Source organism: Rana temporaria, chromosome 1, assembly GCF_905171775.1.
Source record: "Rana temporaria chromosome 1, aRanTem1.1, whole genome shotgun sequence".
Taxonomy (NCBI): domain Eukaryota; kingdom Metazoa; phylum Chordata; class Amphibia; order Anura; family Ranidae; genus Rana; species Rana temporaria.
Window position 1 is genome coordinate 271,111,527 of NC_053489.1, and position 13,456 is coordinate 271,124,982.

General features: G+C 44.3%; 1 protein-coding gene across 3 annotated transcripts in view; it reads left to right on the plus strand.

Annotated features, from left to right (window-relative positions):
- GOLM1 (golgi membrane protein 1) overlaps positions 1-13,456 on the plus strand; it is a 115,814-nt gene that overhangs the window by 10,014 nt on the left and 92,344 nt on the right. Inside the window, exon 1 of one of the 3 annotated variants that reach the window (XM_040355511.1) lies at positions 7,630-7,835. The exons of the other annotated variants lie outside the window; for them this stretch is intronic. The gene's annotated coding sequence lies outside the window, so the exon portion shown is untranslated. Of the gene's footprint in view, positions 1-7,629; positions 7,836-13,456 lie in introns of those variants that run through there. 3 annotated transcript variants of the gene reach the window in all.

Consider the following 13,456-nt stretch of genomic DNA (forward strand, 5'->3'; position numbering starts at 1 on the left):
TGTCAGAATACAATAGCTCAGCGGGAGGATTTGTGCATCTGCACTGTAAAACGCGGATGGAGGAATTTGTTGTGTATGTGTGTGACTTTTTTTTTAATTTTATTGTGGAATGGCAGTTTTTCATTGCAGGACTGTGCCATGATCTCAGTGGAACAAGAGTGACAAGCAGTGCCACCTGTTAAACGCTGCAACCCGAGTTAAAATTGCTGCAAGGCATCATGGCATTAGGGTGACCACATTTCCAAACTACAATTCAGGGACAACCCCCCCCTTTCCAAAAATCAGTGTGTGCTGTAACGAATCACAGCACAGTGATTGGACACAAGAGGCGGTATTTATGATTTCTCCACTCGCAAACAGGGGGAGGGGATTGTGCTCCTCCAGGCATTCCTGGACAGGACAAGTACTGTCAGTGAGAAAAGCGGTGATGTGGTGCCTTTTTTGGGGGCATCAGATTGGCCCGGGGGGTGGCTGTGTCAGTTTCATTCCAGGACACGGTTTTGTCCTGGAATGAAGGTGCCCGGGACAGACCTGCAAAATGCGGGACTGTCCCGGGCAATCCTGGACACGTAGTCACCCTACATGGCATGTGTACAGCCCTGTTAAGCTGTAATGTTGGCTTACCGAGGGGCCGTTGGCTGCGATCTGAAGATCCATATCTAAAATCTCTCAACTGTGCTCATTTCCCTTCTGTATACACTGACTGCTGCATGCATTTGCTGAACCACTTGCTCCTCTGAAATACATAGCTGCACTTGCATGCTCTGCTGGTCATATCTTTGCTCTGCCAGGGAATACCAGACCATACAGTGGCATAACAATTGCCATAGCCGGCTATGGGGCCTGGGTTTGAGGGGCATTAGGAATGCTCTTTAGTGTAGAGGTGATCAGGATTGCTGCTAGTTAGACAGCAACCTGCTTTATGTGTTAGGTAGGAGATATTGCTTTGCTTTCATACCAGATTTATTGCCGTCAGAACAGTTCCTGCAGCCCAGCCACTCTGAAATGTAACCCTGTATGCCTAATGCAGTCTTCTTGAGGCTGAAAAAAACAATATCCCAGAATTGTTATCCGTATAAATAATTGTGTGCAGGAGCAATGACAACTATGTAAACCAGCCCTCAAAAATTCCACTTGCTTGCTCGCATTTTGCGAGTGGAATTTAGTGCAGGGCGAGTGAGGAGCAGGGGTGAACCAGGCTGACAGTTTCCTGGCTGAAGCGATCAGCCAGGAAACTGTCAGCCGAAGGACACAGAGAGCGGCAGGGCTGGACTGCCCTGGCGCCGCTTTGAGCCGAGGCTGCAGCGCTCTCCTTCTCTTGTATCGCGCACACACAGTGTGCATCTTCCGCTGTGTGTCATTGAGCTGGGTCTGTGTTTGGCGGCATGGTGTGATAAGGTCCCGCTCCCCTAGATCGGCTAATGTGATGGTAGATTGAATCAGTGTTCTGCCTATCACATTAGCCAGTCTAGGGGGGGGGCGGGACCTTATCACACTGTGCCGCCAAACACAGACCTAGCTCCATGACACACAGCAGAAGATGCAGGCTGTGTGTGTGTGTGTGTGTGTGTGTGTGATACAAGAGGAGGAGAAGGAGAGCGCTGCAGCCTCGGCTCAAAGCGGCGCCAGGGCAGTGTTTGTGTGAGGCAATGGTGAGTGAAGTGATGATGGGGCACAGTAATGCTGCAAGTGATGGGTCACACTGAGGCTGCCTTCACGGTCACACTGAGGCTGCACAGATGGGTACTGATATGCTTTGTTACTATTGTTAAAGTTGTTAATATTTATTTTTGGAACGTAATTCTGCTTAAAATATTTAACGGTGTAATTTCATGAGATAATTTACAAGGTCGTGTTTAGGGGCGGGGCATGGGAGGTGTTGGGTGGGGCAACTGGTGGCGAGTAACTCGCCTGGCTAGTGGCTCAGGACTTGAAATTTTGAGCCCTGATGTAAACTATCTAATGCAATGCACATTTGTTTGCAGGTAAAAAAAAAAAAGATTTCACTAGGAGCTTAACCCCCGCTAGCGGCCGATAAAGGGTTAATACCGCCCGCAAGGCGCCTCTGCAGAGGCGCATTGCGGGCGGTATTGCCGCGATTCCCATTGTTTTTTAAATGGGAAGGAGCGGTATACAACGCCGCTCCTCTCACCGCTCCAAAGATGCTGCTGACAGGAGATTTTTTTTTTGTCTCCTGCCAGCGCATCGCCTCAGCCCTCGGGCTTTCACATTGAGTATGCAGTGAAGGAGTTTTTCAGGTGGTATAGCAGCGCTATTTTTAGAGCTGTACCGCCTGAAAAACTCCTTAGTGTGAAAGGGGTCCTACTGAATGGCAGGAAGATCAATGAACTACGAGAGCACTCATCAGTGCCCTCGCAGTTCGTTTAACTAAAAGTCATCTGCGTTGGGAGACAGGACTTGTTCATTCCTTCAAAGAACTCTATGAATGAACTAAAAGTCCTGTCTTCCACTGCAGAACCCTATAGCCTCGTACACACGATCAGATTTTCCGGTGGGAATTGTGTAATTACAGGCTGTTGGCGGAAAATCCAACCGTTTTTGTATGCTCCATCGGACAATTGTCAGATTTTCCACTGACAAATGTTGGATGGCATGCTTTAAAAAATTTCCGCCAACACTGGTTTGACAGATTTTCCAAACCAGACACAACAATAGCAGAAGATGTCCAAAGGGTGGCGCTAAAGAGCTAAAACATGAAGTTTGTGTTTGTTGGCCGACAATTGTGTGCCGTTTGTATGCAAGACAAATTTTTGGCCAACACCCTTTGGCCAAAAGTGCAAGGCCTTGTCTGCGGAAAATCCGATCGTGTGTTTGAGGCTTTACAGGTGCATTTTGTGTTTTTCAATACACCTTTTTTGATCCATTAAACTCTATGGAACCAAAAACGCAACCTGCTTGTCCCTGGCCCTTTCCATAAAATGCCTAGATGTAAACGTGACCCAAAGCAAACCATGTTAAATGGACTTTAGTGTGTTTCTGCAAAACTGAAAATGCACTAAAACATGCATAGGTGTGAATAAGGCTTAAAGCGGTGGTTCACCCTCCTTAACATCATTCTAGCATTACATTTGGCATCGTAGCACGAGCTACAGTATGCCGGTCTTACATTTTTTATCCCCGTACTCACTGTGCTATTGCACATTGAAGATTCCGACTCCCGCGGGGAATGGGCGTGCCTATGGAGAGGGAGGATGATTGACGGCCGGCTCTGGCACGTCACGCTCCCCGAAGACAGCCGGAGTAGGTCTCGGCTCTTCACGGCGCCTGCGCACAGGCTATGCGCAGGCGCCGTGAAGAGCCAAGCCTATTTCGGCTATTTCCGGAGAGAGTGACGTGCCAGGGCCGGCCGTCAATCATCCTCCCTCTCCATAGGCACGCCCATTCCCTGGAATCTTCAATGTACAATAGCACAGTGAGTACGGGGATAAAAAATGTAAGACCGGCATACTGTAGCTCGTGCTACGATGCCGAATGTAATGCTAGAATAAACATTTTTTTTTTATTTTTTTTTTTAATAGGGTGAACCCCCGCTTTAAGTAACATGTTAGATGTTAAAGCGGGAGTTCACCGATAAAACAATTTTTCCCCTTAGATGGATGCTCGTTTTGTCTAGGGGAATCGGCTAGTTGTTTTAAAATATGAGCTGTACTTACCGTTTTCGAGATGCATCCTCTCCGTCGCTTCCGGGTATGGGCTGCGGGACTGGGCGTTCCTTCTTGATTAACAGTCTTCCGAGAGGCTTCCGACGGTCGCATCCATCGCGTCACTAGTAGCCGAAAGAAGCTGAATGTCGGTGCGGCTCTATACTGCGCCTGCGCACCGACGTTCTGCTTCTTTCAGGAAATCGTGATGCGATGGATGCGACCGTCGGAAGCCTCGGAAGACTGTCAATCAAAATAGGAACGCCCATACTCGGAAGCGACGGAGAAGATGCATCTCGTAAACGGTAAGTACAGCTCATATTTTAAAACAACTAGCCGATTCCCCTAGACAAAACGAGCATCCATCTAAGGGGAAAAAGTGTTTATGTACGGGTGAACCCCCGCTTTAAACCCAGAGTATGGGTGGAACGTCTAACATGCTGCTGAAAGTGAACTTATCATTTAACCACTTCATTACTAGTCACTTAAACCCCCTTCGTGTCCAGACCAATTTTCAGCTCTGACGCATTTTGAATGACAATTGCGCAGTCATACAACACTGTACCCAAATTATATTTTTATCATTTTTTCCCCACACATAGAGCTTTCTTTTGGTGGTATTTGATCATCTCTGCGATTTTAATTTGTTTGTGCTATAAACAGAAAAAGACAGAAAATTTGGAAAAAAAAACACCTTTTTACTTTTTGTTATAATAATATCCCATTTATAGGCCGATACGTATTCTTCTACATATTTTTGTTAAAAAAAAAAACGCAATAAGCGTTTGATTGGTTTGCGCAAAAGTTATAGCAGCTACAAAATAGGGGATAGATTTATGATTTATTTTTAATTTTTTACTAGTAATGGCGACGATCTGTGATTTTTTTAATTTTTTTTGGTCAGGCCTGCGATATTGTGGCCGACATATCGGACACTTTTGACACAATTTTGGGACCATTTACATTTATACAGCGATCAGTGCTATAAAAATGCACGAATTACTGAATAAATGTGACTGGCAGTGAAGGGGTTAACACTAGGGGGTGAGGAAGGGGTTAACTGTATTCCCTGGGTGTGTTCTAACTGGGTGGGGGGAGGGGGGTGACTGGGGGAGGTGACCGATGCTGTGTCCCTATGTAAAGGGACACAGATCGGTCTCCTCTCCTCTGACAGCACGTGGAGCTCTGTGTTTACACACAGAGCTCCACGTCCCTGCTGTGTAACCCGCCGATCGCGGGTACCCGGCGGACATCGCGGCCGCCAGGTACACGCATCGGCTTCCCAGCGATGCGCCGGGACAGTGTTTACCCGCTGCGCGCCCCCCAGTGGCGCGCGCGGGTAATGTCAACAAGGGGACGTCTAGATGTCCACTCGGCACTTCAGGTCCGCGCTGCAGACGTCGTTTGTCTATAGCGCGGATCTGTAGTGGTTAAAGCCCAAGTCCAGGTTTAAATCCCAAGTCCAGGTTTACTGCCACAAACTAAACTGATGAAAATCTGGACTTCGGCTTTAATTTTATACTGTTGCTCCTAGACAACTTACAGCCACATCCTACCAGTAAGGATGAGCTCCAGCGTGTTCGCATAGTACATGTGCAGAGCCAGCCAGGAAGTCTGCACAGCGCTTTGCTAATCACAGCCAGGGAGACATTTCCCGATGGCCGACTGCAGGGATCCGGAAATGTCTCCCTGCCTGTATTCGAACATGCTGGAGCTCATCCTTACCTACCAGTGAGAACACTGACAGCCCTTCTACCACTTGTCCATAATTTTTCACACAAAGCACCTGGGCGTCAATGGTAAAGTGTTTTTTTTGCAGCACTTTTCGGCCTCTAGCTGGGGCACTTTTATCACCTGCTAGCGGCTGAAAAAGGGTTAAAAGTGCAGCTGTAATGATGCTTTGATGGTGGAGCTGCCCATTGCTTTCAATGGGCATAAAATTGCACTGCTGCTAGTGTCAAGTGATCACTGTTCTCTGTTAGGGCCAGTTCATACCATGGATCACATAGGAATGCGCGGTGTGTTCCTGTGCAATTCACATGCAATCCAGGTACAGTGGGATTTCAGCCTATCCATTGGACGGGGCTGAAATCGCACCAGACCGCACCAAAAGTAGTGCATGCACTACTTAATAAAATGCACAGGACCCAAATTGAATAGTACTACTGTACAATGCAATCCGGTGCAGGCAAACGCACTGTGTTTGACCTGCATTTGGGGTTTTATTGAGTTAATATTGATATAATGTGTTTTGAATGTGGTGCAGGAAGCAGGCACAAAATACAAGTTTCCCACACCATGTTCTGGTTTGAACTGGCCCTGAAAGTGAAATCAAACTCTCTCAATTGACCTCTTAACTATTGTAATCCTTCTGCTGCTAGCTGTAGTAAATAGACAGATGGTATATTCTATTTGTTTTTTTTTAAATGTATACATTTCCTGGTTTGCTTTGCTACCTGGTTTCTGGCCTAGGCCAAAATGATGTTGTACATCCCAGGAGTCTCGTCTCCATGGGCATTTGTTTTTTTTTTTTTGTTTGGAGGAGGGATTTTCTCAGCTAAGCACACCCTCCTGCCTGCACACCTAATCTAAGAGCAGATGGATTCCAGCAAGTAAATCCTATGTAAATCATCTTCCCTTAGGCCCCTTTCACACGGACGGATAGAATGGTGCTTTTAGCTGCAGATTTTCTAGTTTTATACTGCAGCTAAAAGCACACACAGCGATTTTGATACATGCGGTTTGGTGCGAATAAAAAAAAAAAGAATTGAATGCGTCCAGGAGCAATTTAGAGCAGCTACATGCACATAACCGCAGGTAATCGCAGTCTTTTGTGTCAACTGCGGATAGCAGCGTGAGGAAAAAAAGAACAGGAAGCACATCATAATCAAAAAAATAAAAAGGGTTGCTATGGGAATGACTACCACCAGCTAAACGCGGGCGCATGTAATTGCAATGTACAAATGCAGCTAATCGCAGTGCCTGGAGCCTTGAATTTCACAGAACATTTACATGCTTTTAACTGCGGCAAAACATCCGTCCGTGTGAAAGGCACCTTAGTTCTGTTTTTAAAGTGTGTGTGTGTGTGTGTATAACATATCTATCTATATCTTTTGTGACTTTGATCCAGCGAGCATAAAGTTGGACCAAAGCTGCACTCTAAATCGTGCAACTTTGGGGTCACAATAGTGGAACCGTAGACGAAGGCTCCGTTTCCACTAGTATGAATTGTCATGCGACTTTGGACACATAAATGACAATGGCACCTGTTCCCATATATGCGACTTTGAAAAGGGTACCTGCAATACATTGATGCGACTTTGATCCAGCGAGCATAAAGTTGGCTCAAAGCTGCACTCTAGCCTTGGGCTATGTTTCCAGTAGTGAGACTCCAAAAATGTGCTTTTTTTTTTTTTTTTTTTTTTTTTTTTTTTGACGGAGTGCAGCTTTGATCCAACTTTACACTCTGGATCAAAGTAGTGCAGGCACCTTCTCAAAGGTGCATATATAGGAACATTTGCCTTTTGAAATCAATGGGCTGTGACTTGTCATGCGACTTTCTGTCCAAAGTTGCATGACAAGTTACACTAGTGGAAACATGGCCTTAAACTCATTACTCACATGTAACTCCCTCAACTGGGTGTGTGCCATGCAGAAACAACCACGTGGTTGTAGAAAATATACAGCATGTTGCATTGTAATCTATCAAACAGAACATACTTCCAAAGATCCCCCCCCCCCTTTTTTTTTTTTTTGCTGCCTAGTGTGCAGACATACAATATTTATGAAGTTGCGAATCTGACATTCACCAGATCTTCTCTTCAGGTGCATCTATTTTAAATGGCAGTCATTGATTCACCATCAGTGAATGCGTGGTGCTTTATAAATATGCCCTCAAGGCACGCTGTTGTGCTAACTTCCCTAGTATAAAGGTAGAGCTCTTCCAAAGTCCAGATTGCAGGCTGGAGAAGGCGAAGTGGCAGAGGAGTCTGATACGCAGCTATCAACTGCAGACTTTCGTCAGTCACAACCTACTACAAGTGAACCTCTAACTTTTTGTAGAGAGCAAATTATATACTTTGCAAAACTTTAGCAGAATTCATTGCAGAGTCTTACCTGGTTCTGGTCTGTGAATACTGGGTCACGCCATTGCAATAATGTCTCCATCAGAAGGTAATTACAAAATAACCTGCATAACAATTGCATATATTGTAATTTAATTTTTTTTTGTAAAAGTATACGCTTCCTTTAATTTGGCATCCGATCATCACCACGTCTGGCATCCGATCATCACCACGTCAGCTAAGTGTGCAGATCAAGCCACACCTAGTATTTTTTTTTTTCTCCATGTTGGTTCTGTCTCTGCCCGTCATTTCTTAAACAATAACTTATTACAGTAACCGGATGCATTTTTCATTTAATTAATAGTGTTTGTTTTGTGCTGCCAAGTAAAGAATTCCGGCTTGCTTGCGATATGTAACTGACACAAAGTTTAATCTATTCGTTCTCAAGGATGATTGTTCATTTCATAAATGCTTCACATGCACATTAATGTATGCATATAATGTAGCTATACTGTCAGCAAGCACTATTTTAGAACAGCCTGAGCTGTGACTTCCTAATGCCTTAGTGTATATCCTACAGCTGTGGGCAGCATGGTGTCCATCACTAATGTGCAGTGAAGGTACAGCAAGGTACACCCTGTTATGGGCGTCTTTATTCTAATTTGCGACTCAACACATTATATAATCTATTTTGAATACGTTGCTCACTAATGGCAAATAATTCTGAAGTTTCAGAATATAAAATCAGGGATTCTCAGCCTTTTTACCCTGGGGAACCCTTGGCAAAAATTGTGAGATCTTGGTGGGGGGGGACGACACATTTTACAGCTCATGGAATATTGGATCGGAAACACAGGGAAGGGGGTATATAACCTAGAAGTGCGCCCACATCCCATAAGTCATATCAGTAGAGCGACTTTTAAAGTGTGGACCTTTTTAAAAAAAAAAAAAAAAAAAGTAAAGTACCATAGATTGGTATCCATAACGCAAACATTTTATGTAAAATCATCAAATTTTATTAAAGCGGGGGTTCACCCAAAAAAAAAAATTTAACATTAGATTCAGGCGAGTTGTTAGAATTTTTTTTTTTTTTTTTTTTTTTTAAATCGTTGCCGTACATACCGTTTTATAGATATATGTTCACCGTGGCTTCCAGGTATAATCTGCGGGACTGGGCGTTCCTAATTGATTGACATGCTTCCGACCGTTGCATACAGCGCGTCACGAGTTGCCTGTATATATGGCAGTGCTAAAGGCAGACTGAGGAGAGGGAGCAAAGAGCAGGAGAATGGCTGGACCAGATGTAATGTAGCAGGAGGTTAGAGCATAATAGCGTATGCCATACACAGGATCTCACCTCCTATATTCAGCTACATCCCATTCTCTGGAATCTGTGTGCAGCACCGCCATAAACAGGATCTCCCCACCTGCTACATTCAACCACATGCTCCCGCTCTTTTTACTCCTCCAGGCGCCGTCCTCGGAGTTCAAAGGAGCCAAAACGATAGAGGAGACATTGGGTATCATAGCACGCCGACAGTACTCCCTGTCAGTGTGCATTTAAAACGAATATACGCATTGAAAACAAAAATACGCATTGGATGAATATATATCTGCCACAATGTTGATTTGCTACAGAACACCTGGGGACAAGATTGTGAAACCCTGGTTTATTCTACGATTTAATGGTGTTTCTACAATAGCAGTTTGGATCTGATCAGCGAGCTGTAGATAAATGTTCCAATAGAGAGACTAAAGGGGTTGTAAAGGTAAATGTTTTTTCACCTTCATGCATCCTATGCATGAAGGTGAAAAAACAGACCCCTCGAAAGTCCTGCGCGTGTCCCTGTGATCCTCTTCGGTTCCCAGCCTGGCCATTGATTGGCTAGGCTGGATGGATTGATAGCAGCGCAGCCATTGGCGGCACGCTGGGGGGCAGGGTCGAGTGATAGTCGGCGGCTATGCCCGCCGCTGTATCATGGGAGCGCGCCCGCAAAAGCCTTCCACCATGCAAGCTCACTCGCATGAAGGTGGAAAGCTCTTGCGAGGAGGAGCCGAGACAGCTGCCGAGGGACCCCAGAAGACCGGGTTCAGGGACACTCTGTGCAAAACGAGCTGCACAGTGGAGGTAAGTATAAAAAGGTTTGTTATTTTACAAAAAATAAATACATTTTACTTTAGTGTTCCTTTAAGTGTGGACGGATTTTTAAGACATGGGGACCCTTCTAGACATTTCTTTGCATGTACTCTCATTTCTTTAAATGGCAGCTTCCAGCTTCTGCTCCCCCTTTCTGCATTAATCGCTGCCATAAACAGGATCTCCCCTCCTGCTAAATCAGCCAAGTGCTCCCACTCTCTCCAGGCGCTGCCCTCGGAGTTCACCTGAGCTGTAACTACAGAGAAAGAATAGAGTATCGATGCATGCTAACAGTACTGACTGTGACTGCACATTGAAAATAACTTTGGGTGTACCAACGCTACAATGTTGATTTTTGAGACTGAACCCATGGGGACTTCTCTGAGGAACCCTGCTTTAGAAACCCTGATATAAATAGACACTAGAATGTTCCAGGTTGGACTTGCCTGAAATGTGGAGTCCTGGCATTCACAACTACACTTTTTAAATTTACCGAAAATACACTGTACAGTGGAACCTCGGATTGCTAGTAACACTATTAATGAGCGTTTCGCAATATGAGCACTGTATTTAAAAAAAAAAAAAAAAAATGAAAATCCTAACTCGGTTTGCGAGTGTTGTCTCGCAAAATGAGCAGGATTCAGGCCAAAGCGGTGTGCAATACTGCATTTTGACTGAGGTTGGGGGGGGGGGGGCGCCGGAGCCGAGCAGCACCGACCGGCGCCGCTTGGAAATGCACGGAAAGGCCAGAAGACAGCTCGGCTGACCTCGGTAACCGAGCCTTTCTGAGGTTTGCTGAGGTGTCCTTGGCCGTTTCCGAGGCTCTCTGGCACCCCCCACCTCTGGCCGCATGCGGTATTGCATGCCATTGAAGTCAATGCGGTACAAATTATTTTCGTTTCCATTGACTTCAGTGGGGAAACTCGCTTTGATTGCAAGTACTTTGGATTAGGAGCATTCTCCTGATACCTCGGATTACGAGCATAATCCGTAACACTGTATTTGATGATTTTTATGAAAGCAGTATTAGACTTAAAAATGAAAACCTTCGCTGACAAGCAGGGTTTTCATGACGAGATCCTGATGGTCTCTTCTGCCATAAACTTTTCCTCCTGCCTGTCAGTGGTATTGTGCACTGAACCAGTGTGTGTGTGTCTCGGAGTACATTATGGCACCTACCCTGTGCCATGGTGATATGATTTCCTCAACGTCCTGGCCATTCAGGCAGTGGAACAAATCTGGAAGGAAAGCTGAGTGAAGATGGAAGCACCTCAATACTGACAGCACAGATCTGGAAGTTTTCCTTTGACTGTTAAGTCTGTCTTCATGTGCTAGTATGCAGTGAATACTAGAACATTATGACATTCACCTACAGAGGGCCCAGAGGAAATAAAAGGAGTTTACTACTGCTATACAGTGTATTTTATATATTAAAAAATAAAAAATAAAATAAAAAAAACAGCATTTTAGCTTGCACATGATTGGATGATGAAATCAGCAGAGCTTCCTCTCATTTCAGATCTACAGCGACTGCACTTCCAAGTGCACTTGTAGTGCAAAGTGTATTTGCCTTTGTAACGAGACCCTTGCTTGCTGGGTTCCACTCTCCCGACACTCCTCTGCTACTAAAATATGTGAAAAGGTCTATTGCGCTACTGCGAGTGTTTGAACGTATAATAAATGAACACGTGTAAAAAACTGAAGCTGCTTAATCTTAGGGTGCACTAGAACCGTGAATGAAGTATAAGTAAAAATGGTGATCAGCGCTACAATTTAAACAAAAAACAACTAAACTATAAAATAACAGTGCAAACCTAACATATAATGAGCCGTGTAGTCATCAGATTGGCTACAGCAGCAGGTCACCCTAAAGGTGATAAAGCCAATCTACTGCAAGACCAAATTATACAGTGACAATAGCCTCTATGAGGGAAAAAGTCCAGTGAAAAACAAGAGAAAAATTTATGAAAAAGGAGGGAATGATCAATGTTAGGATGGGTGCAATATGAAGTGTACAACTACACAAGTCACTGAGCATTACTCGTTAAACTCAATGGGAAAAGATGGGGAATGGGTCTTCTGTGGACGTGCTTCACTATTTTTTGGCACCTTTCCTTCCCACTGGGCCCTACCTGCTTACACTCACGGATCGGAGGATATTGCACCCGAGGACCATCCACCCTACCAGGATATCGGTGGAGTGTATTTGGAACAGGGGACCGGTGACGCTGAACCTGCAGGAGAAGACGGCATTTGCCCTCTATGTGAACTGACTACTGGATGACGGTAAGGGCAATGTGAGACTGCTGCTGGATGTATTCACCTGACCCATTCCCCATCTTTTCCCATTGAGTTTAACGAGTAATGCTCAGTGACTTGTGTAGTTGTACACTCCATATTGCACCCGTCCTAACATTGATCATTCCCTCCTTTTTCATCAATTTTTTTCTTGTTTTTCACTGGACTTTTTCCCTCATAGAGGCTATTGTCACTGTATAATTTGGTCTTGCAGTAGATTGGCTTTATCACCTTTAGGGTGACCTGCTGCTGTAGCAAATCTGATGACTACACGGCTCATTATATGTTAGGTTTGCACTGTTATTTTATAGTTTAGTTGTTTTTTGTTTAAATTGTAGCGCTGATCACCATTTTTACTTGTACTCCTCTGCTACTATTGGATCCGATTGCAGATCGCAACGTCTGATGATTCGGTCTTCCGATGCTCCGGGATTCGAACTACAGCTATGTGCCATTCGAATCCATTTGTGATAGCTCCAGAACAAACAGCAGGCAGGCTGTATGTAAGTTCAAACAGGAATCTCTTTTATTAGAAGCGCACACACACATTTATACAGAGCAGTTTGAACACCCTGCCCCCAACAACCACTTTCCTATTGTTCAATTTTAAAGTACATTGTAGTTCTCAATTGGGTCCTCTTGGCCATGCAAATGAGGACTTGAAACCGGGTCAGCAGGGATTGGTCCAATAGTTTGAATAGGAGATAAAATGAGGAAAAAAAGTTGCGCTAACTGTAAATATTGTAAACCAGTAGCAGCTAGCACCAACAAAAGACAATATTGTGTACAAAGAATAAAAAAGAAAAAGTGCAGCGCTGAGTATTCAGTGAAATGAATCAAAAAATATGGTAAATAATCAAACTTCAGTGAAAAATCAAAGAAATCTAAAAAAGAAAAAAGAGGGGGACACACCCCCAAGTAATGTGGCAGGTAAATAACCTGAAAGGCAGCTAGAAAGTGAAATCTAGCTGGATAATGTGTAATATAAACACACCGTGATGAGTGAGGGGACACAAAAATAAATAATAATGAGAACCTCAAATGAAGTCCATATAATTTATACGTGTAACTCCAAAATGTAAATGTGATAGTCCAAGGTCAAAATGGCCTATACAGTCCAAAAAAATATATATATGCAATGTATTTCCTTTTTTGGAGTTGGTCAGAAGTTCTTTGTGGAAAAGACCAAATGACTGTAGAGGAATGGAAGATGTTGTGATCTTCTCAGGTATGGAACTCAGATGTTCTTAATAAGCAGTTGGAACCTCATCAGCAATCCATAATAGTATCCAAAT